Source organism: Somniosus microcephalus, chromosome 14, assembly GCF_052327205.1.
Source record: "Somniosus microcephalus isolate GS21.2 chromosome 14, FLI_Smic_1.0, whole genome shotgun sequence".
Lineage (NCBI taxonomy): Eukaryota > Metazoa > Chordata > Chondrichthyes > Squaliformes > Somniosidae > Somniosus > Somniosus microcephalus.
In genome coordinates this window covers 64,879,520-64,903,530 of record NC_141000.1, presented here as the reverse complement: position 1 = coordinate 64,903,530, position 24,011 = coordinate 64,879,520, and the positions used below count along the sequence as shown (strand labels likewise).

Here is a 24,011-nt window from a genome sequence, read left to right as displayed (position 1 = left end):
ATGCTACATGTCCTGTCCAGAGACAACAGTGAATTCAACGCAGGCACAGAAAATGCAGATCTTGAATGTCTTGTTTGCTTTTCTGTGTCTCTGACAATGCCTTGTTTAAGGGAAATGAGCATAAGATGGGTGTCATTAACACCGTGGAAACAGGGTCTTCCTGGAGTATCTGAGGTATTTTTCCTTTTTCTTTTTCCTAGCTCAGTTAGAACAGAATAACAAACCAATCTAAGGAGCAATAACAAAGAACATTTACAACAGTTCAAGTGGCACCAATAGGCCATCCTTTGGTTTTTACAAAACAAAATCCATGTTAGTTTTAAATTTATACAGAGAACATAAAATATATACAAGGCTAGATTTACTCCCCTCTAAATGTATGTAGTCATATGAGCACTGAACTTGTCACAACCATCAAAATGGAAAAAAATCATACGATCAGTTTCAACCATCACTACCTAAGAAATATTAGTTGGAAATATTAACTTTCACAATTTTCTGCTTATTACTTTCTGCTGGTTTCAACTTAAGCAAGATATCTAAATGTCATCAACAGTTTGAAGGAGCAAGCCAGTGCAAGGGAGTCACCCATCAGGATGAGATAATAATAATAATAATAATTCAACTTTATTGGCATTGTACAATGCACAACAAAATGTGATCTTGCAAGCTCCCATGAGTCCAGTACAAATAACATTAACATTAAACGTAAATAGCACTGTCCTGGGAGAAGCAAAGCCGCTGTGTCTGTGCGCGCCGCCATTCCATTTCCATCATTCCGACAACCTTCAGCCCAATGCCCAGGCCTGCTCACCAGCCGCCCTTCCTGGGGCTCTGTCTGTGACCTTCTCACCAACTGCCCCTCCTTAGGGTTCCATTTTGTGACCTTCTGCACCTGGTCTTCCCTGATGGTCACCCCTCCAAGTACTAACCAGGCCTGGTGCTGCTTAGCTTCCAAGCCTTGCCAGTGCCCCTGTCCCTAGTCCCAATGCGAGAGGCATGTTTGCCAATAAGAGCAAGTCGCATGCCATTGTGGGTATGCAGCCTGCCAGTATGAGTAGGCTACCTGCCAGCACAAGTTTGTTCTCTACCATGACAAGCAAATAGTTTGCCACTGAGAGTGAGTCACTGCTACTGCAAATGAGGGTTTACTGGCACATGTGAGTCACTGCTACTAACATACAACATTGAAGTAGGAGGACCACTGGATGAATGAGTGTGTTCCAGTTGATACTAAGTTCATTTTCCACACACATCAAGTTTAATCTTTCTTAAAAGTTTGTTCTTCCTATGATGTAATCAGCGCTTGCTGTTCAAACCAAAATATCCACCTCGCAAATAAAAACCAGAAAGCAAGAAATAAACAAATAGATCATAAAATGAATTACATTTCTTGGTTCCAATTCAACCGTTATAGGGGTACTGATGTTGAACCTTAAAGCTGATTTTCTGGTCAGCAACCTTGGTCTTTGACTAAGCTTTTGGTCACCTGCCCTAATTTTCTCCTTATGAGGCTTGGTGACAAATGTTTTGTCTTATAATACTCCTATGCAGCGCCTTTGGACATTTTACTATGTTAAAGACGCTATATAAATTTCTTGGTTCCAATTCAACCAATGTCAATTCCCGTTATCCTAGCAGCAGGCACGATGCCTTCATCCTGCACCAGACCGGTGTGCCAGCACTCTTCCAGCTACCATGTTAAGCTCGCGGCTGGCTGCTCAGAGACAAGGGCTATCCGCTCTCCATCTGGCTCATGACTCCCCTCCGCAACCCCAACACTCCTGCCCAGCACTCATATAATGAGAGCCATGCTACCACCAGGAACATCATTGAGCAGACCCTCGGAGTGCTCAAACAATGGTACCACTGCCATGACCACTCAGGAGGAGCCCTCCAGTACGCGACTGAGCGGGTGTCCCATTTCGTGGTGGTCTGCTGCATGCTCCACAACTTGGCCATCATGAGGGCCCATCCCTTGCTACCAGGGAGTGCGGGACCATCTCAGGAGGAGGAGGAGGAGGAAGAGGAAGACGAGGAGGAAGAGGAGGACGAGGAACAGGAGCGAGGGAGGAGGCAGCCACTCAATCGGCCTTCCAGAAGGGTGGCCCGTGATCACCTCATCAGACTGCGGTTCGAATGAATTAAAGCCCAGATCCCCATTGCTCACCACATCCCCATCATTCCATCCCTGTCACAGGCAATATCACAGTGCAAAGCTGAAATGAGACACACCACAAAAGAATCCAAATTGAATTAATAAATTTATCAAAAATCAGTGAACACATATTTACAACAAAATTATTAACTATTCACCCTTGTGCAATACCTTAGTTCCTCTCGTGTCTGTGCTTTTGCCTACTCTAGTGCTCCTATGAAGTGTTAGCCCAGTGGCTGCAGCAGGACTGGTGGAAAACTGCTGAGTGTCCGTGCGGGAGACTTCAGATAGTCTTGCAGGACGTCCTCGACCAGCTCTGGGCCTGGAAGGCCCGGCTGTAGACTACACTACCTCAGCATGAGCTGCAGCAGTCTGGGCTGGCTGGATGACAGGCAGCGACAAGGTCAATGGTGGAGTGGCAGTGGTGGGAGCAGGAATGCTGTCATTATGAGAGAGGACAGCAGATTCCTGCTCCACTGACCCATTGCCAGTACCCCGGGGCAGCACCTCAGCATCCCTAGCAATCTGTTGGAGCACAGATTGCTGGCCTGCTGCGACACCGTGAAAGCCCCAATCAATGGTGGTAGACCCAGCCATGATGGCAGCAGTCAGAGCTTGCGTGGCATCAAGCTGAGACCAGTCTGAGATTGGATGCCACCAAGCATATACTGCATTACAGCACTAAGATGTTGTGTCGCTTCCGCCTGTGCTGCAATGGAAGCTGCCAGATCGCCCATCACACGTGGCATGAGGTCTGGGTCGCCACGGTCTCTCTGGGAGTCGACCATCCTTTCCAGCCTGGAAATGATGTGCTCCATGGTGTGCGCAGAGCCTTGTGCATTGTTGGAGGTGGACTCCTCCATGCTCCTTACCATTGCCGAGAGGCTCTCGGGCACACTTGCCATTGCATCTATCATCTCCGTGTGCATGTCCATCAACCTTCTTCTAAACGCCTCCCCATCGAGGTCCTCATCTGAGTCCTGTGCAGCAGAATCCACGCGCGAACTTGCCCTCTGGCCTTGCTGCAGCCCGCTCATTCCCGGTGCATCACCCTGTGAAGATCCTGCTACTAAATGGGTAAAGAACACGTAGTGTCAGTATCTGAGCTGGTGCCTGCGGGTGAAACATGCAGTGATGCGGTGTGTTCTTCCTCCTCCTCTTCTCCTGCCTCGCTCTCAATGGTACCCTCAGGGACAGGCTGCTCAGGTGCTTGCTCATTATCTGAAAGCATAAAGGCAGAAGATTCGGGTTAAGGTGAGGGAGGAGGCAGGAAGGGAGAAATGCATGCATTCAGCATGATTAGCTGGAAGGTGCAAAACGCTTGTGAGGTGAGAGGGAAGTGGGATGTGAGAAGAAGGAATAGGGATGTACATACCATTGTTGTCCCCAAGGGGGTTCAACGTCACCCATGGCCACGGCACCCACCACCTGGCACCCAATAATCTCCAGCACTCTTTTTTCCAGTGCAGACAGTGGTTGGTTGTCGGCTTGTCCCCCACCTGTGTGCTCCTGCTCCCTCCTGTTGTGAGCCACGTTGGCCTGCAAGCAAAAGGAAAGTGTGTGAGTGAGTGTGGAGCAATGTGTTTGGGTGATGTGCCTGCCATAGTTGAACAGCTGCCATTGTGTGCAAGGTGAGAAAGGTGGGTGTGAGTGTTGCTAGGTAGAGATAGTTGGTGGGTGAGTGCTGGGGGTGTGGTGCTTTGGGCAGTGCGTGAACATTGTGGTACAGATGGTGGTATGTAGCATTTGTTGAAGCCTTCACACACCCTGACCACACGAGTGTTGTTGTTAAATTTCTTCCTGCACTGTGTGTGGGTCCTGGGGACCTAGTGCAGCCCGAGACATGCTGCGCTACCTCCCTGCACATGGTTCAGAAGACTTGCGGCAAGGGCCTCCTGGCTCTTGCTAGGTAGAGCACCACCTTCCGTCTCTCCACAGCGAAAACCAATGCCCCCAATGTTTGATCGCAGAATCTGCAGGCTCTCTTCCTGTGGTGTGGATCTTCCATGAGTACAGCTGCTTCAGTCCTCCAGCTCCCTCGTTTTGTCCTGCTTCTGTTTGCTGAGGCAGCTGCACAGCCATCAATGCTGAGAATGAGATTCTGCAGCATCAATGAACCTCCCCTTTAAGTAATGAAAAAAGCCTGTGGCAATCATGACTTGCGATTAGACTGCACCTGATATTGGTCCACCCCTTGCATGTAACACCAATGAGCTTGGGCTTTAAGACTTGAATTAGGAACCCAATCATTTTTTTGAGCAGTGAGCACGAATTTTGCATGCAGTCATGCATTAGTGCCTGCTGCTAGTTCTCCAACTTTTCTAATGACACCGCCCTGCTTCTCTCTGGTGATGGGGAAGGAAATGTAGGGGGAGAAATTCGGTACCTTAGCGCCATCAATCAGCACCTGGCACGGGCGCTAACGGGGCACTGAGGCAGTAATGCCGCGGCAAGGCGAATCCAGCACCGCATGCCAAATCCGGCCCCCCTGTAGTGCGGTCACTATAAGTTAACCTGGGGACTTCAGCGCCAGGCAGACCATGACATCAGTGAGCATGCAACGCTCACTAGGTGCCTAATTAGCAAAATTGATTATCGCCCCCTGCCTTAGCGCCTCGCCTCAACAGCGACAGGGAGTGGAGGCGTGAAGCAGTCGGTAGCTGGCTCCAGGGGCACTACTTGAAGAGATCATGAGTAATGAGTCGCAGCATTCAGGTTAGTGCTGTTTCACTGCTTCCTTGTCAGTTTGACATTGTGCAACAGCTTAATTCGGTCATTTAAAGGTTGTTTAGTCTCTGGAGTGTTGTGGCTACTAAAAATTAGTTACATTTATTCTCACAACATATCAAAGTGCTACCCTTCATTAAATTAATGGGGACTGGACTTGCAGTCGACCTCCTGGATCTATGGCAGAGGGAGCGCAGGCAGCGAGAAAGATTGGAACATGTGGGCAAAGGGAGGAGGGGGACCATCAGGGCTCTCAACAGGAGGCCTTACCCTGTGAGGGTATTCCACCAGCATTTCTCCTACCTCCAATTAAGCGAGTAGCAGTGTATTAGGAGGCTCCGCTTCACCAAGGAGGTGGTCACAGAGCTCTGCAACCAGACCTGCAGCCTCAGAAGATCAGGACAACCAACGGCTCTCTCAGTGGCAGTAAAGGTCACCATCGCCCTCAATTTCTTCGCCAGCGGATCCTTCCAGTCTGCAACAGGAGATATAGTGAACATCTCGCAGTTCGCCATCCATCGCTGCATCCGAGAGGTCACAGAGGCTCTCTACAGGAGGAGAAGGGATTACATTTCCTTCCCCATCACCAGAGAGAAGCAGGACAAGTGTGCATGTGGCTTTGCCAGGTTAGCGAGATTCCTCATGGTGCAGGGCGTCATTGACTGCACCCACATGGCTTTGCGGGCACCGCTTAACAATCTTGACATCTTCCGTAGCTGTAAAGGCTACCACTCACTTAATGTGTAGTTGGTGTGCAACCACAGACAGCTAATCCTCAATGTGAATGTCCGCTATCCTGGCAGCAGCCGCGATGACTTCATCCTGCGCCAGACCGGTGTGCCTGCACTCTTCCAGCCACCACATCAAGCTCACGGCTGGCTGGTCGGAGACAAGGGCTATCCGCTCTCTACCTGGCTCATGACTCTCCTCCACAACCCCAACACTCCTAGCCAGCACTCATATAATGAGCGGCATGCCGCCACCAAGAGCATCATCAAGCAGACCATTGGAGTGCGCAAGCAACAGTTCCGCTGCCTTGACCGCTCAGGAGGAGCCCTCCAGTACTCAGCTGAGCGGGTGTCCCATTTCGTGGTGGTCTGCTGCATGCTCCACAAATTGGCCATCATGAAGGGCCAGCCCTATCCACCAGGGATTGAGGGACCACCTCAGGAGGAGGACGTGGGAGAGGAGGAGGACAAAGAGGAAGAGGAGGCAGAGGAAGATGAGGAGGACAAAGAGGAGGAGGAGGAGGAACAGGAGTGAGGGAGCAGGCAGCCACTCTATCGGCATTCCAGAAGAGCGGTCCGTGATTGCCTCATCAGACTGCAGTTCGAATGAATTAAACCCCAGATCCCCGTTGCTCACCACATCCCCATCATTCCATCCCTGTCGCAGGCCATATCACAATGCAAAGCTGAAATGAGACACACCACAAAATAATCCACAGAATGTTGGTAGGTAGAGATTGTTGGTGGGTGAGTGCTGGGGCTGTGGTGCTTTGACCAGTGTGTGCAGACTATGGTTCAGACGATGGCATGTAGCATTTGTCAAGGCATTGACTTAGCCTGACCACCCGAGCGAGGTCATTAAATTTCTTCCTACACTGTGTGTGGTGTCATGAATCTTATCATGACTCATGAAGTAACACTGGGCGGCCAGCTGGTGGCGCCATCCAAGGAGTATAAATACTCGGGCATGGGCCCAGCTTGCTCAGGATGTTTCTGTAACCAGGAACTAGTGATGTAACTAGAAATCTCATGGTTTTGAAACAGTTGATTAAAGCCTTGTTTTATACTCAAACCAAGTGCTCAGTAGTCTTTTTACATCATGTGGGTCCTGGGTCACAGTGCTGTCTGAGACATGCTGGGTTACCTCCCTCCACATGGCACGGAAGACTTGTGGCGAGAGCCTCCTGCCACTTGCTGGGTAGAGCACTGCCCTCCATCTCTCCACAGTGGACACTCCTCCAATGCTTGGTCCGAAAATCTGCGGTCTCTCCTCCTGGGGCGTGGATCTGCCATCATGACATGGCAGAGTTCTGTGACCACCACCTTGGTGAAGTGGAACCTTCTAATACACTGCTCCTCACTTAACTGGAGGTAGGAAAAGTGCTCTCAGAATGCCCTCGGAAGGTAAGGCCTCCTGTTGAGAGCCCTGATGGCATTCCTTCTCCCTCTGGCTACATGTTCCAGTCTTTCTCACTGCCTCCACTCCCTCTGCTGTAGATCCTGGAGGGCAAGGTCAACTATCAGTACAGCCCCCATTAATGTAACCAAGGGTAGCAGTTCGATTTTTTAAAGAATAAATGTAGCTACTTTTTAGTTGCCGCAATACTCCTGATACTAAATAACATTGAAATGATTGAATAACCTTCTTGCACTATGTGAAACTGACAAGAAAGCACTGAAACTCCACTAATCTACAGCTATGTCTCATTACTGATGATCCCTTTAAATAACAAAATAACATCCCTGGAGCCGGCTTCCTGTTGCTTCACGCCAGCTCTCATTGTTGCTGTTTCCTCCAGGCACTAAGATACGTGGCGACAATCAATTCTCTGACACTTACTGACATCACGATCCACATGGCATTGAGGCTCCCAGTGATAACTGTTAGCAGTGGCACTGTGGGGGGGGGGGGCAGGATTTGGTGTGCGGCATTGGATTTGCCTTGCCCCAGTGATACTTCACTAGCGCCTCATTAGCACCATCTGCTGGGAGGTGCTAAGGTACATGGGGCTAGAAATTGGCTTCCTTAGCTTATCGCCTACGGGGGGCAACAATGGGGTGCTAACAACTTACCGCGGCGAGATGAACGACCCCCGCTAAATTGGCTGGGAGGTTTGCGGTAGGGGTAACACACTGGGCCATGATCTCCTGCGCCTTGAGATCGTGATGTCATTGCCGTGCACATCGCCCCGGTAGCATCCCGGACCCGAAATTTGGTTGCGCCCCCTGCACATCGCCGAGCGAAAACACCAACAGCTACAGGAGGCGTTGTTAGGGAGGTCATGTGCTTCGGGGGCAGAAGTTAAAGGGAAGGTTGCCGAGGTAAGTAGGAAAATTTCTAAAATGCTTTTTTTCAATTTTTTTCAATTCTCCTGGGCCACGATCGATCAGCCCGGCGCTCTGTTGGAGTGCATGGGGCTGATTGGGCCAGATGGCGACCGCCGTCGTGGACCAGCTAACTGGTCCCAATGCAGAGCCTGCAGCGATGGCCCTTCCCTTTAAGAGAGGGAAGGAGCCTCGGATCGCAGCAGCGCTGCACAGGACATTGTGCACCTCTACCGCCCCACCTGCATCCTTTAGCGCTCCAGGAAGGAAATGGAGCACTTGATTGAGCGATCCACTTCCTTCCTGGAGCGCAAACACTGAAAAAGTTGGGAATCATTAGCGCCTGATGCTAAGCTTCCCAGCTTTCAAAAGTTACCACCCCCAAACGGGGCAATACTGAATTTCTCCCCCTGAATTTTTCCCCCTAAGACCTGATGTAGGACTCCAATCATCTTTTTGAGCAGTGAAGACGAATTTTGCGTGCAGTCTAAAGCATTAGCGCCTGGTGCTAATTCTCCAACTCCTCTACTGACACCGCCCATCCCTTGGCTATTACGAATTTTAGCCCAAAGGATCTTCTTCTAGCTAACAAAGAGAAATTACCTTTAGTGAAGCCAAAGAGAATCTGAGAGAGACTGCCGAGAGGTGTGCCAAGTACCCCTTATACCGTTTATATTCCTTTAAGATGCTCTTTAAAACCTACCGCTATGACCCATCTGCCCTAATTTCTCCTTGTGTGGCTTGCTGTCAAATATTGTCTTATAACACTCCTGTGAAGCGCCTTGGGACGTTTTACTACGTTAAAGGTGCTACATAAATACAAGTTGTTGTTGTTGAAATCCCCTTTCAATTGACCAATCTGGGTGACACATGTGGCAGAAGGGTCCCTCTTTTTTCATCAATTACTTTGGACAGTCAGTAAGTTTTCTGGGAAATCTCAAGTTAGTGAAGCATGGACGCCTAGACAGACCAGTTCCATTTTATAACTCCACCTTCTTTTCAGTCTCTCCATTAACAAAGAGTCGCACACAGGACAAGATAGGGTGGGGGATGTTCATTTCACCCCTGGGAATTATTGCCTAGGCCAGGGACTTCCAAATAGCTTGCTAACATTAGGAAGGAATGCCTTGTTTACCTACACAAGCCTATATTTGCTTTATTGGCCTTAGGAACGTTTATGGTTTTAATTAGCTTTGCTTTCAAGCCATTTTCTAGCATTCAGTTCAAGTCCTGAGTTTGGCTCCATTTTGAATATACATCTTTAAACTAAAGTCCAGAAGAAGGGGGGCAGCAGGTAGTCAGGAAAGCCCCAGGGTGCATCTCACTCAATAACCGTTTTTCTCTGTTGGAAAACAGTGAAAGTAACGGTTCCTCTGGGGAGTGCAGCCAGAGCCAAGTTCACGGCAGTGTGGCTGGCTCAGCTGCACAAGGGGGGAAGAGTAAGAGTGGAAGGGCAATAGTGGTAGGAGACTAAACAGTGAGAGGTGCAGACAGGCATTTCTGCGGCTGCAGACGTGACTCTAGGATGGCATGTTGCCTCCCTGGTGCCAGAGTCAAGGATGTCACTGAATGGCTGCAGTGCCTTCTGAAGGAGGAGGGTGAACAGTCAGAGGTCGTGGTTCACATTGGTACCAATGACATAGATAGAAAGAGGGATGAGGTCCTGCAACAAGAATTTAGGGAGCTAGGTAGCAGATTAAAAAGCAGAACCTCAAAGGTTGTAATCTCTGGGTTACTCCCAGTGCCACGTGCTAGTGAGTATAGGAATAGGAGGATAGAGCAGATGAATGCGTGGCTAAAGAGTTGGTGCAGGAGGGAGGGCTTTAGTTTCCTGGATCACTGGGTCTGTTTCTGGGGAAGGTGGGGCCTGTACAAGTCAGACGGGTTGCACCTGAACCAGAACGGGACCAACGGGGAGGTTTGCTAGTGCTGTTGAGGGGGCGGGGTTTAAACTAACTTGGCAGGGGGGTGGGCTATGGAGTGGAACTATAGTAGGGGGTGATGCACAGCCAAATATAGAGGAAAAACCAAGTTAGTCTGGAAGGCAGAGCAAATATGTAACGGCACAAGGGAGTATGGCATTTATTTTAATGCAAGGAGTCTTACGAGTAAGGCAGATTAATTGAAGGTGTTGATGAACACATGGGAGTATGATATTATTGATATCACAGAGACATGGTTGAGGGAGGGGCAGGACTGGCAGCTCAATATTCTGGGGTTTAGAATCTTCAGGCGAGACAGAGGGGGGTGTAAAAGAGGAGGGGTGTCGCAATATTAATCAGGAGTCAATTACTGCAGTAAGGAGGGTTGCTATCTTAGCAGGTTCCTCTAATGAGGCCATATGGGTAGAATTTAAAAACAAAAAGGGGGTAAGCACTTTGCTGGGAGTGTACTATAGGCCTCCAAACAGTCAGGGGAGATAGAGGAACAGATATGAAGGCAAATCTCAGAGAAGTGTAGAAATAATAGGGTAATAATAGTAGGGGATTTCAACTTCCCCAATATTAACTGGGATAGTCAGAATGTGAAAGGCTTAGAGGCTGCGGAATTCGTAAAGTGCATCCAGGAGAGCTTTTTGAGCCAGCATGTAAAAAGTCCTACAAGAGAGGGGGCGGTACTGGACCTAATTCTAGGGAATATGGCCGGGCAAGTGGTAAAAGTGTCAGTAGGAGAGCATTTTGGTGACAGTGACCATAATTCAGTGAGATTTAAGGTAGCCATGGAAAAGGACAAAGATGGACCGGAAATAAAGGTTCTAAATTGGGGGAAGGCCGATTTTAATATGATAAGGCAGGATCTGGCCAAAGTGGACTGGAATCAGCTACTTGTAGGAAAATCCACATCAGAGCAGTGGGAGTCATTCAGAAAGGAAATAGAGAGAGTACAGTGCCAACATGTTCCTGTAAAAGTCAAGGGTGGGTTAACAATGCAGCTTGCACACTAGAAACGGTTGAGACAGAGACCGGCGGAGATAGTTCAGACATGCTGACCACAAGGTCTCGATGCTTTTGCAAGATTAGATGAAATTAGCTCAGAAGCACCATCTATGATTGACCACAAACCATGGAACCTAGAAATAAGTAAAACCACACGGGGCATAGCGCGACAGAAATGCAGACATTTTGTTTTACTGAAGGTTACAAAATTATAACAAAAGGTGAGATCATAAAGATCATGTGACAATAAATATAGGCGAACAGTCATGTGATGCGAGATAGGGAATTAGCCAATCAGCAGCTGTGCATGCGGGCTTTAAGCCAATTAAAACAGTGTAACGGAATTGTGCATAAGGCTACCATGACTTTTGAACGCATAAATATGTAACGGGTGCTGTATCAATTTGGAGAAGTCTCCTGGTGCACCAGTTGAGATTATCTCCCCACTGGTGTAATAAAGACCATTGGAATAACAATCTAAAACCTTGTGTCGAGTGTTGGTTTAAAATACTACACAACACTGTGTGTAGAGCCGGAAGATGTAGGTGAGGTTTTAAATGAATATTTTGCATCTGTGTTCATCATGGAGAAGGACGATGTAGGCATAAAAATCAGGCAGGGGGATTGTGATATACTTGAACAAATTAGCATTGAGAGGGAGGAGGTAATAGTGGTTTTAGCAGGCTTAAAAGTGGATAAATCCCCAGGCCCAGACAAGATGTATCCCAGGCTGCTATGTGAGGCAAGGGAGGAGATTGCAGGAGCACTGACACAAATTTTCAGAACCTCTCTGGCCACAGGGGAGAGCCAGAGGACTGGAGTACAGCTAACATAGTACCATTATTCAAGAAGGGTAGTAGGGATAAACCAGGGAATTACAAGCCAGTGAGCCTAACATCAGTGGTAGGGAAATTATTGGAAAAAATTCTGAGGGACAGAATTAGTCTCCACTTGGAGAGGCAAGGATTAATCAAGGATAGTCAGCATGGCTTTGTCAGGGGGAGATCATGTCTAACCAATTTGATGAATTTTTCGAGGGGGTGACTAGGTGTGTGGATGAGGGTAGTGCAGTTGATGTGGTCTACATGGACTTCAGTAAGGCTTTTGACAAAGTCCCGCATGGGAGACTGGTCAAGAAGGTAAGAGCCCATGGGATCTAGGGCAATCTGGCACATTGGATCCAAAATTGGCTTAGTGGCAGGAGCCAAAGGGTGATTATCGAAGGTTGTTTTTGTGACTGGAAGCCTGTGTCCAGTGGTGTACCATAGGGATCGGTGCTGGGTCCCTTGCTGTTTGTAGTGTACATTAATGATTCAGATATGAATATAGGAGGTATGATCAGTAAGTTCGCAGATGACACGAAAATTGGTGGTGTGGTAAATAGCAAAGAGGGAAGCCTCAGGCTACAGGACGATATAGATGGGTTGGTCAGATGGGCAGAACAGTGGCAAATGGAATTTAACCCTGAAAAGTGTGAGGTGATGCATTTTGGGAGGATTAACAAGGCAAGGGAATACATAATGAATGGTAGGACCCTAGGAAGGACAGAGGATCAGAGGGACCTTGGTGTGCATGTACATAGATCCCTGAAGGCAGCAGGACAGGTAGATAAGGTGGTTAAGAAGGCATATGGGATACTTGCCTTCATTAGCCAAGGCATAGAATATAAGAGCACGGAGGTTATGATGGAGCTGTGCAAAACGTTAGTTAGGCCACAGCTGGAATACTGTGTGCAGTTCTGGTCGCCACACTATAGGAAGGATGTGATTGCATTGGAGAGGGTGCAGAGGAGATTCACCAGGATGGTACCTGGGCTGGAGCGTTTTAGGTATGAAGGGAGACTGGACAGGCTGGGGTTGTTTTCCTTAGAGTAGAGAAGGCTGAGGGGGGACCTGATTGAGGTGTACAAAATTATGAGGGGCATAAATAGGGTAGATAGAAAGGAACTTTTCCCCTTAGTAGATGGGTCAATAACCAGGGGGCATAGTTTCAAGGTAAGGGGCAGGAGGTTTAGAGGGGATTTGAGGAAAAACTTTTTCACCCAGAGGGTGGTTGCAATCTGGAACTCACTGCCTGAAAGGGTGGTAGAGGCAGGAACCCTCACAACATTCAAGAAGCATTTAGATGAGCACTTGAAACGCCATAGCATACAAGGCTACGGACCAAATGCTGGAAAATGGGATTAGAATAGATAGGGCTTGATGGCCGGCGCAGACACGATGGGCCGAAGGGCCTCTTCCTGTGCTGTATAACTCTATGACACTATCACTCTATGGCCTAGAAATTGAGTGGGGTTAGCGCCCAATTAGCGGCGCTGGAGGGCATTGCGCTGGAATTATAGCCGTTTCTGAAATTGACTTGGGCCTTACCATCGGCGTTAGCCGGTAGCGCTGCGCCGGCACCGATGACGTCATCGGTGTGCGCAGCGTCCCGGTTGCCGTGGTAACCCGGCCCCAAGCCCAAATTCAGTTGCGCTCGCCTCGCCCGTGGCAGGCGCAACCAACGATTGTGGAAAGGGTTCTTACACGCCTTTGCACCGGCGCATAAAGGTGGAGCGGCGGCCGGCCGCGTTCCCGGCAGCCGCCTGCCCGCACCTCCCTTCCCGGACTCCTGCATCACCCCCCCCCGCGGCCCTGATGTGTGTGTGCTGCGAGCCCGGCACTTCCCCGAGGTGCCGGGCTCAGATGTCGGGGGAATCCGCCGGTCAGTTGTCGGCTGCAGGCAGCTCCTCCTTAACAGAAGGAGGAGGCCTGCAGTTCCCCAGCCTGCCGCACCGCATCGGGTGCCGCAGCGGGGGATTAGCGCCGGAAAACCCAATTGAACGCCCGTTTTGAGGCGCTAAAACCCTCCTTTAGCGCCCGCCGCCGTCTGGGCCCGGCGTAACCGAATTTTCGTCGGGCGCTGCCGCATTAACGCTGGCGCAAAATTTCTGGCGCTACAGCCCTGGCGAACCCACAACCCAATTTCTAGGCCTATGACTCCACTGTGGGAAGACATCAGGCAATTTACAGAGCATTTTTCCTACAACCCAAATTAAGGAAGCAAACTAAAACCTGAACTTGATCTAGTCTGAAACAGGTGTTCATTCGCCAGGCTCACCGCATCATTCATATTCATTCTAAACTTTTTTTTTTCTCTTTTACAGTTCCACCTATTATTTCATTGAGTGTCGATTTCTTACCAAATGGCCTGAAGAAGGTTCAATGCATTGCTTCAAAGGGTAAACCAGCTGCAACTATTACCTGGAAAGACAATACTTTTGGAAACTCCACGCATATTTTGGTTGATAATATTGATGGTACCGTGACTGTGGAAAGCCAGTAACATACAACCATCAACTTTACCAAAGAAAAGCAAACCTGCATCGTAAACCACCCGGCATTTAATGCAACTCAGAACCGCACCATTTCCTTTGGTATGTTTGCATTCTAGTCATTTTAATCTAGGCCTTCTGTTTGTGAAAAAATATAATGGTTTGCTATCCAGTGTGTATTCCTGCTACATAGATAACAGATTTTCCACAGATAATATAATTAGCAGGATATAAATTTAAGAGGCTATAAAGCAATCTGCAGCTATTTGGAAAAATGAGCCCTCTACTTTAGGGTCTCACTAATGCAAATGTTTTATGAAAGATATAATAGTAAACCATTTATTGTTTAAACATTTTGGCGGTGAATTTCCACAGGGGTCTTCCCGCTCGCTCGCTGTAACTTCAGCATAGTGCTGCTTTTTAGAGAAGAAGCTCACGCACAAACGATGTGAAATTTCCACAGAGTGTTATTGTTACAGAGGAAGGCCACCGTCGCCCTGAACTTTTACCGGATCCTTGCAGTCAGTCACGGGGGAATCTATGTAATACTGGCCACGGAGCTGTAAGGGCCTGCATTCTCCAGGTGACAAATGCCCTTTCTCGTAGGGCACTTGACTTCATGAGCTGCGGCATGGCCCACACAGAGCACAGAGACAGGGTCATTCACTTTTGCAGGCTTGCTAGCTTCCCTAGGGTGCAGAAGGCTAATGATGGCACCCATGTGGCTTCAAAGGTTCCAACTTTGAACCCAGTGACATACATAAACAGGAAGGAGTTCTGTTCGCTGAATGTGCAGATTGTCTGTGATACCCTGCAAATGATACTGCACGTCAACGCACAACATGCAGGAAGCTGCCAGAATGCTTTTATCCTGCACCATTCAGCCATCATACAGCTATTCAGGGAGGAGAAGTGATTTATAACATTTATTTTATCCACATAGTGCACTTTAGTAATTTTCATGTGATACATTTATCTAAAGCATTATATTCAAATGTAGTGGTCTGATGTACTTCTTCCATGTATTACAAGAAAGTGAAATTTTCTCTGATTACTATGAGTAATGACATCATAAATTCCTTCATGAAAATATCCTCTGTTCAGTAGTTCTAGTTTCATTGTAAACATGTTTAAGAGTGTGAGCTTCTTGTGACAAATTAGTAAATGTACATGACAAACTACGACCAACTGCAGCATGCTACCAATGTCAGCTGTGGCTCAGTGGGTAGCACTCTCTAGGTGGGAGGGGCTAGGAGTGAGCAGGTGCTGCTGGGTGCCTGATTGCTGCAGGGAGTTGGAGTGAGTTTGTAAAAAGTTGGCCGAGTGCCGGGCCCCTCAGAGGACAGTGTTCCCAGGATGAATTTAATCAGGGGAGAAAATGTTGGGGGAAGTGAGAAAAAAAGGCCCAAAGATTTGGGCCTGGACCCCAGGAGGTTTGGTTCAGTGCGAGGATAAGGAGATACGAGCTTAGAATATTATCCAGGCGGTACATGAGGACTGTGGCGAAGGAAGCTGATTTGCCTGCCAACCAAAGCCAAATGTTGGGTTCGAGGTGACGATCAGTGGCCAAGAGGGGGTGGAAAGACTTTTACTGAGTTTGAAGATTGGAGATAAGTTCTTGGAGGTATTTCTGCTATATTCTGAAGAGGTGGTGGTCTCATTCTTAAACCTGCCGGTTTATATTGAGGACGATGAGCTAATAAAAAAGATGGAGTCGTGGAACATTAAAATTTGCTCAGCAATAAAGAAGAGATGCTATCTAGGAACGCGGGTAGCAGATGGAACCCGTTATGTAAAGGTGCATTTCCCAGAGGGCGTGAAGTCATGCCGTATAGCATGAAATTCGGGACAATGGAAGGAGTGTAGTACTTCCGGGTACTGCATGATAACCAGGTGAAGGTTTGTTATTATTGTCTTGGACACGACCATCTTGTAAGAAGCTGTCCAGACTTGTACTGTTATAACTGCGGTAAGTCTGGACACATCGCTCGGAGCTGCAAGGCAGAGAGCTGTGAGGTGTGTCACAAAGGCCCCACCCGCTGTGAGTGTGATGCAGAAGGAAGCCCCTTAAGTGACGAGGAGATGGGAGAAGGAGCAGGAGGTGTGAGTGGAGTGGCCGGAGGAGCAGAGCAGGCAGAGGACACAGCTGGTGAATGGAAGGAGAAAAGAGTGCAGGAAGAGGCAGAAAATTGTGGAGCAGAGAACAGGATGGAGATGGTGGAAAACACGCCAAGTACGGTGGAATAGGACAAAGACTGCGGAGGGCAGCCCGGGTCGAGGGCTGGCTCTCCCTAAAGAATCTGGTGTCCGTGGGGGGAGAGGAGGCGGGAGCAGGGTGTGGGGTAAATGTAAGTACTGCAAAGAAAGATGGGGAGTCGGACACCTCGGGGAACAGGAGGGGGCAAGTCAAGGAGCAGGTGCAAGAGGCAGGAGCCTTAAAGGGACAGCAGGATGGGAGCTTGCTTATAAAGAAGGGGTTTTAAATATAATAAAGAATGCTCTGAAGGAACCTTTATTCTTGAAAGAAGTGAGAGTTTGGTGGGACAATTTCAAATATGAGGTAAAAGTTTTTTCGGTACGTTATGGGAAAAAGAGAGCAGCAGCTAACCGGCGTCGAGAACAGAATATAAACAGAAGGTTTATGGATATCTTTAAAGCAGTTGACGGAGGGGATAAGGGAGCAGAGACCAAGTGGGTGGTTTTAAAGGAAGAGTGGGAATTATTGCAAGCTGAAAAATGCAAGGGGGCCGTTCTCCGGGCAATGGCTAAAGATACATTGGAGGGAGAAAGATGCACTAGATATTTTCTAGAGTAAGAGAAGCTGCGACAGAGATTATCATTAATTGGAGAGTTGAAGGTTGGGGAGAAGATCATTAATGAAAGTGGGGAGATTTTGGAGGCGGCTAGTAGCTGGCGATGGAGGAGGTTATTGCTTTTATTGGAGAGGGTTTAAAGGAGGATGAGAGAAGCATGTGTGTGACAAAGAAGTAGGATTAGCGGAAATAATTGTAGTAATAAGTGGAATGAAGGGGGGGGGCGGGGAAGCACAGGGTCCAATGGGCTAAGTGCAGAAGTTTTAGAGATTTTAAATCCATTGCTCTTAGAGGTTTTTAAGGAGATTAAAATTGAGGGAAGCCTGGCCCCATCTATGAGGAGAGGTATCATAAGCTTAGCTTATATAAAAATAAAAGGGATAGAAGGGATCTAAAGAATTGGAGGCCCATCACATTATTAAATGTGGATTATAAGATCTTGGCGAGGGTTATGGCAAATCGTATGAAGGAGGTGATGCCGCAGATAGTTTTGCCCTCTCAGTCCTACGGAGTCGTAGGGCGGGACATCGCAGACTCTGTGGTCTCAATCCAAGATGCAATAGAGCTCATGGAAGAGAGTGGGAGGGAGGCTTATGTGTTCAAGATAGATCAAGAGAAAGCCCTTGATAGGGTCTGTCATGAGTTTTTATTGATGGTTTTAGAAGCATTTGGTTTCGGGAAAAATTTAATTGAGTGGATAAGGATCTTTTATTCAAACATATTTAGCTGTGTTAAATGTAATGGTTTTTTATCCAAGTATTTTCCGATATAGAGGTCAGTGAGACAGAGTTGTTCACTGCCCCCATTGCTGTACACATTGGTAGCAGAACCATTAGGTTACATGATGCGAAAGGAACAAGGTGTAGTTGGGATTGTGGTTCCCAGTTCTGGGCTGGTGTCGGTGATACACCAATATGCAGATGACACAACCTTAACGTTGAGAGATGGGGAGTCAATGAGGAAAGCTATGGGAGTAGTGAAGGAATATTGTAGAGCTTCAGGTGCCAGAGTGAAGTCCCAATGCCTGGTTGCAGGGAGGGGTAGGGGGGAATGGTTGGAGGAAAGTCCCTTTAAGGCGGTGGAGGTTTTGGAAGTTCTGGGGGTGCTTATGGGGTGCAAGAAGGACAAGGATGAAGTGGGTTGATTAAATTGGGAACCAAAGGTTATGAAAATTAAAAAGATTTTGGTAAGATGGGAAAGAAGGTGATTGAAAGTGCAAGGAAGAGCAACAGTGGTGTCCACTCTCCTGCTATCTAAGCTATGGTACTTATTGATGGTGGAGGATATTCCTGAGTGGGCTGAAAAGTCCCTCTGAGAGGTTTGTGTGAGGTTTTTATGGGAAGGGAAACCAGCCTTGGTGGCTTACAATACCATCATTGGACGAAGAAATCAGGGAGGACACAATTTCACAGATATTGATTTGTAGAAAATATTCTTTAGAATCAAATGGGTGAAGAGGTTTCTTCAGCAGTCAAATACAAGTTTTTGGAAGAGTTGTTTTGTGCATTTTTTAAAATGAAGTGGATAGGAGGGCAGGGGATATTGTATATGGAATACAATAATATGTTTTTGAAATCGATTAAACCTCTCCCTAGGTTTTATAAGGGGGTTGTCGAGACTTGGACCCAATTTTTAAAAAGTGTGCAGTTACTGCCCAAGAGTGCTGAGGAATTTTTAGAACAGCACTTATTTTTGAACAGGTGGGTCAACATTAAAGGAGAGGTATTATTTAATCAAGCTTTTATAAAAGCTGGTATTATATATGTGAAAGGTGTACTATATGAGGTAATTCCAGGTTGGTTGCCGGGAGCGGTAGTGAGGGACATAGAGGGAAAAATTCAGTATCGCCCCGTTGGGGGCGTGGTTATCGGCCAGGCGCAAAGATTAGTGCCTGGCGCTAATTATCGCCTCCGACTGCAAACTTGGCTTTTATCGCCCCTGGAGGTGATTGGAGTACTAAATCAAGCACTTCACACCTGTCTTAAGGCGCAAAGGCCGAGGAGCGAGGCACTACCTCAGAGCGCTGGCGGAGCTCATGTGATGTCAGTCAGCAATGGAACACAGACACAATGGCACTGGCCAGTTCTTAAAGGGGAGGGTTGATCTTGCTCTCCATCCACATCCTGCTCATTGCAGCCTTGAATCTTGGCCTGGGGAGACCTGTACATCAAATCTGCTGGAAAGAACAATAGAGAGACCCAGGGAAAGATCTCAGAGTGCAGCCCCCACAGACTCTTTTAAATCGATACAAGGAAGGGCAAATCAAAATGAACCAGCAAAGTGCTGCTCAGTACCCAAAACTCCTCAACACAGCGTTGAATATCGCCAGAAGTCTCTCTCTCTTTCTCTCAGAATGCATGGTGCAAATATGCCACCAACAAAAAAAGGCAGGAAGCGGTCGCCTTTAAATAGCGCTCCCTCAGTCCCTTCCTGACTGCAAAATGTCCCCTCAACCTGTCGTTGCTAGCGGCAGGCAGTAAGGCAGGGGGCGTCACTCAATATCTGGTCTGGGGCGCTACCAGGGCGTTGCACACTCGACTGACGTCACGATCTGCCGGCGCAGGAGACTGTGGCGGTAGTGTTTAGCCCCGCCACAAAATGTCTAGTTAATTTTGTGAGCGACGCAAACATCGCCGCGCACGGGCGCTAGTTGCTTTGCGCCCCATTAGCACCCTCTTAAGGCACTAACGGGAGGCGCAAACCAACTGAATTTTCCCCCCATACTTTGGGAGGAGGATCAGGAGGTAGAGGAAAAAGCATTAGGGATCATGTGTGAGAAGATTGTGAGGGCAATGCCACAGGGTTGGATGGAAGAAATAAATGCACAAATCTCCAAAGGAAGTAAAATGCGTCCCGCTTTTCCAAGCTTTCTGCTGGAGAAAGGGGGAGAGTTAGTCCAATTTAACAACTGTAATACTCAAGATTTCTATGAGGTATTTAGAGAATGGAGATTCAAGACACCTGTTGATCAGGAGTTTTGGCAGGGTGTATACCCACAGTTGGACTTCAACAGGATTGGAAAGGGAGTGAGGGCGAATTTTCATTGTCCAGAATGGATTGAACTGGATTTCAAATTGGCTCATAACCAGATTTTTACCATAACGGTCTTATGTAAGATTGGGTGAGTGGAGGTGGCAACTTGCCCGTGTGTGGGACATGGGATAAAACTCTGGGGACGATTTTGTCAATGGGGGCGTGTTGGAGGCGGGACTGCTGCTTGTCAGGTTTTAGTCCCACCTCCATCGTTTCCTGGCCAACCCACGCTATTTTCCCTTGATTGACCTTGTTAAGCCCACCCAGTGGGCTTAGCAGGCCAATTAAGGGAAAGCCAGTTGCAGAGAACGTCAGCGTATGATGACAGCTCTGTGAAGCTGTCAAACACTGACATTCTCTGTAGTTTGATGAGATCTTGTATTCAAGATTCATCAAACCTCTTTTGTGAGCAGAAATTAGATGGTTGTTACATCGGAGAATGCAGCAGTCATCTGTCATCTCTGCCGGTGAGATGCGAGACTCTCCGCATCCCCAACGGTTGAAGCCTGCAGGAAGAAACAAAGGTAAGTAAACATTTTCTATCACTTTCCACTCACCTCGCATACTCACCTCTCCACACTTGCACCCATCACTTACCTTCACAGCGCACCTTTACACCCCGCAGACCCCCGCAGACCCACCGCTCGCCCCGGTGACCCTGGCGGGGTTTCCCGACGTCGGGAAGCCCGCGCCTCTGTTGGAAAAATGGGGATAATCCTCTTAACTGCCTGTTAACTACCTGTTAACAGGCAGTTAAGTAGCTGTAATCCCCTTCCCGCCTCCAGGAGATGGGACCCGGCGCGGGTCGGCTACCCGCCTCCCGGAAAAATGGCACGGAGGCGGGTTGGAGGCGGGATGGGCACCCGCCCCCAGATTCTGCCATTTTCCCGGCAGTCCCGCCTCCAAACCCGCTTCCCCAGGGCTGGCAAGATCCCGCCCTTGGTCCCATTTACTGGGGTTATGGCTGCAGTTAAAGGATTTTAAGTACTGTGTTTGACAGTTGTGTGAGCTTTTTTGCTGGGTGGGGACTGAAGAGCAAGAATGGGAATCCCGTGGGACTCAATTTTGAGATGGGGCTAGCAGGAGAGTCTGGCCGAGTCTAGCGGAGCGGCAATTAATTTAATGTTCAGTTTGGCTAGATTTGTGATTGTGCAAAGAAGGAATGCTCTGTTTTTTAAGGGGAGGAGAATAAATCTAAAAGAGTATTTTAAATATAAGCTAAAAGAAAATTATAAGGCTCTGTGGATGTTTTATTCAGAAAGGAATTTAAAAATAGTATTTTATGATCAATTTTTAAAGTACAATAGCTTAATATATGTTTTGGGAGACAAATTAAACTTCAGGTTTTGATGTTAATATGTGGTGGAGGAATGGCTGTGCAGAGTGGCGGAATGGATTTGTATGATACAATGGAATGATCACGATGTTGTAAATGTTTTTAATGTTCAATAAATAATATATTAAGAAAAAGTGGTGGCAGTCTTGCCCCTGAGTCAGAAGGTTGTGGGTTGAAGTCCCACTCCAGAGACTTAAGCACAAAATCTAGGCTGACACTTCAGTGCAGTACTGAGGGAGTGCTGCACTGTCGGAAGTGTTGTGTACATTAAACCAAGGCCCCATCTGCCTTCTCAGGTTGATGTAAAATTTCCCATGGCAGTATTTCGAAGAAGAGCAGGGGAGCTCTTCCTGGTGTCCTGGCCAATATTTATCCCTCAACCATCACCACTATGAAATAGATTATCTGGTCATTATCACATTGCTGTTTGTGGGAGCTTGTTGTGCTCAAATTGGCTGTCGCGTTTCCTACATTACAACAGTGACTACACTTCAAAAGTACTTCATTGACTGTGAAGCGCTTTGGGATGTCCTGAGGTTGTGAAAAAGCACTATATAAATGCAAGTTTTTTTTCTTTTCTTTTTCTAAATCTGTGGAAATTATTTTTGCTAAATAATAGTTTTACCTTTGGCACCTCATAAATCAGTCAGTAATTTTTTTTACATAGTTTTTCTCTTCCATATTTCCAGTTCTGTACTCCATCACTTTCAGAACATGGCTTCAGGCATGTACTTTTAAAATACTTAATAATTACATTCATAATTGTATTTTTATACTTTATACATTCTTGAACAGCCTTGAATACAGAAGAAAATACCAGGATGATGTCACTGCAAATAAAGTTCAGTAAGTTAAATTACCAAGAATATATCTTCTGATAATAGCACACAGATTTTCTGTTCCTGTAAGATTTCTGTATATATTCCATTAACTCCTAACTCTTGGGGTCCAAAATGAGATCCTATTCAATATGATTTTAATAACAAATAGTGTGGGGCTAAATCTGAAGCAAGAGTAATCAGAGGTGTTAGCCAACTTGCACAGGATGACTGAATTTACCCCATCGTTTTGATCTTATTGATAGTGCTCTTGTCAGGAATTAAGCAACAATAGTGTTAATGGCCAGAGTTATTGATCGACCTTTAGTCAAGTTACCAACCAAATCGGTTCTCATTGTGTGTCCACGGGACTTAATGCTCCCATGGGTGATTTATGTAAATCATGTCAGGAGGCAGGTAATTGCTGCCACTTGTGATTTTCCATTTATTAGTTCAGGAACAATATTAAGAATAACTTGAAGCAGGCCTTGACAAATCTACTATGTCTGTACTCCCCTTCTTTTGCCAAAATGAAGCATGATTTCAGGTATAACATCTTGATTCCTGCCAGTGGACAACCTAAATATTTGGACATGGGGAGCAGCTCACACACAGATCTTAACTGGCCATTAGGTCTTGTGCTCGCTCAACCAGATATAGGTCCCAATATTTAACTGTTATTGTTATCACTAGCTGTAATCAGTTAAGGACTGAGATAGGCGTTTTACACTGAGTGTTTGCCAACTTTCGATTTTACTGTCGATTAAAATGAATGGGGTGCTGAGGGAATCGTCAGATGGAAAATCCCAGCCTAATTGTCAATCATATGTTTTTGTTTCAGCTCTAGTAATGTTTTCATGCAAATGATCAGAAATAGCCCTGCTAATATTGCATTACATTTAAAATAAAATGGATTTGTTCGATCATCAAGGGATGCTAATAAATATAATGAACACTGTAAATGAATATCAATTTGTAAACAATACTGTAACTACCTTGGGCAAGTTATGTCTATGTTTTCTTTTTTTGTCAGTTTTAATAGCATGTGCTGCAGCCATGGCTGTTGTTGGGACAGTTATACTGGTGATATGGATTATTAAGAAGAAAATGAAAAAAAGAGCATCAGCAGGTAAGTGCAAAACATTTTTTTACATTAGTAAATCACTAAGTTTTCAAACACAGCGATGAATATATTCATCACGTTGTTAAATGGAACCAAGCTGTGATATTTTTAACAACATTGCAATAGCAATGTGTAATCAAATGCACTAATCAAGATCAGAGCCCTCCTGCCTATGTGCAGTCATTTTCAGGTGCATAGATAAGTAACCACTTAAAAACACTGTGCGTTTCTCTGTAAATTATGGGGACAACAAACAAACAGCTGCTAACTGCAGAAAAAATGGCAACATAAATGAATTATTTTTAGTCAGAGAATAGTTGTGACCTGACTATTATTGCAACTAAATAGACATTTGGAAGTAAACAGACCTATACAACAGAACAAAATAGCTGTTACTGCCCTTTAATTTTTAAAGTACTAAACAAAATAGAGTTAAAACACTGGGTCTGAAGCACATTCACAGGTGAAGGCACATCGAAAACAAAACAAGAAGAGCAAAGATGAGCACAGCAAAGCTTCATGCTGACAGCACTGAAATAAAATCATTTTAAACGTGCAGATTCAGCTAAAATGCCCCACTTGCTTCCAATAACCAACAAATAGACTGTTTCCACATAATTTCAGACAAGCTTCTATTATTGGGCTCCTAATGCACCTCGCAGCCCTGTGACAGAAGCTTGTGTGGAAATTGTGTGGAAACA

General features: G+C 46.7%; 1 pseudogene; it reads left to right on the top strand.

The window, feature by feature from the left end:
- LOC147107516 (cell surface glycoprotein CD200 receptor 1-A-like) overlaps window positions 1-24,011 on the top strand; it is an 87,222-nt pseudogene that overhangs the window by 39,504 nt on the left and 23,707 nt on the right.